This window comes from Phoca vitulina, unplaced genomic scaffold (genome assembly GCF_004348235.1).
Source record: "Phoca vitulina isolate PV1807 unplaced genomic scaffold, GSC_HSeal_1.0 scaffold17, whole genome shotgun sequence".
Lineage (NCBI taxonomy): Eukaryota > Metazoa > Chordata > Mammalia > Carnivora > Phocidae > Phoca > Phoca vitulina.
The window spans coordinates 20,472,374-20,473,832 of NW_022589720.1; the positions used below are offsets into that span (position 1 = coordinate 20,472,374).

General features: G+C 39.7%; 1 pseudogene; it reads left to right on the forward strand.

Annotated features, from left to right (window-relative positions):
- Positions 1 to 236: 236 nt before the first annotated feature.
- On the forward strand, positions 237 to 355 carry LOC116639264 (annotated as a pseudogene).
- The last annotated feature ends 1,104 nt before the right edge of the window (positions 356 to 1,459 follow it).

Below are 1,459 nucleotides of genomic sequence, written 5' to 3' on the forward strand. Positions count from 1 at the left end.
GTGAGTATGCATGTTAAACTAATCCTATGAAAAAGAAAACATTGGCCCTGCTTTTATGAAGATATAATAGAATAAAGTGAACTAGGTAACTGAGATATTGCAAAATGCCCAAGACTGTTTTATATATTTTGGAACTAAACTTAGGCTAATTACCAGATAGAGAAAAAAATAGAAGACAAATAGGAAAAGTCATTAATGTCTTATATTTATATATTTTGCTTATGACTCTTATTACTGTATTGTTTAATACCACCCTGAACGAGCCCGATCTCATCTGATCTTGCAAGCTAAGCAGGGTCGGGCCTGGTTAGTACTTGGATGGGAGACCGCCTTGGAATACCGGGTGTTATAGGCTTTGGGGCACCTGGGTGGCTCAGTTGGGGTTGAGCATCTGCCTAGGCTGGGGTCATGATCCTGGAGTCCTGGAATCGAGCCCCGTGTGGAGCTCCCTGCTCAGCAGGGAGCCTGCTTCTCCCTCTCCCCGCTGCTCCAGCTCTATCTCACTATTTCTCTCTCTCTCAAATAAATAAATAAATAAAATCTTTAAAATAAAAAAAGATGCTGTAAACAATCTCAAAAATTCTTTGCATAGAATTCCAAACAACTGTTACAAATAAGTGTGTGCTCTATGTGTAGTGGATGAGTATTCTGGTATCAACCATTTATACCATCATCCATAGCTCAGTGAAAAGCCCACTGTGTTGAAGAAAAATACATGTCTTTGATATTCTTAGCTCATCTCCTATTTTCATTTCGGTGGAGTGTTGATCAGCTTTAGTGTTCCGCTGATAACCTCTTGGTTTCACAGCAGATGCACTGATAACACAATGTTAGAGCTCTCAATGGCAAATTAGAGTCTTCAGAGTAGAAAACTTCCTCAACTGCGTTAAATGTCATATACTTCTAAGCTACTCATAAACCCTTAAAATTAAGTAAACACAAATCTGTTCCCCCAAATTATTATAGTGTGAAGTATCCCAGCATCCTGAGAAAGCCTTGGAATGTCCTCTGAGTGATAAGAAATATAGCGATAATTTTTTTTTAAAGATTTTATTTATTTATTTTACAGAGAGAAACACAGCGAGAGAGGGAACACAAGCAGGGCGGGTGGGAGAGGGAGAAGCAGACTCTCTGCTGAGCAGGGAGCCCGATGAGGGGCTCAGTCCCAGGACCCTGGGACCATGACCTGAGCCAAAGGCAGACGCTTAACGACTGAGCCACCCAGGCGCCCTATAGTGATAATTTTTGTCATTCCACATTACAAGCAAGACAATCCTTGCTCCACTGTCAGCAATACTTAAGAGTCCCATGCTCTATTATTATTTCCAATATCCCAGAGACATAAAATATTAAGTGGTTAAAATGAGTGAGTTGCTACTTAAACACAGTTTAATTCTTAGCTATTGATGCCAAATTATATTTAGTAAGGGCTATAGCAAAAGACTATAATAAAATTCAG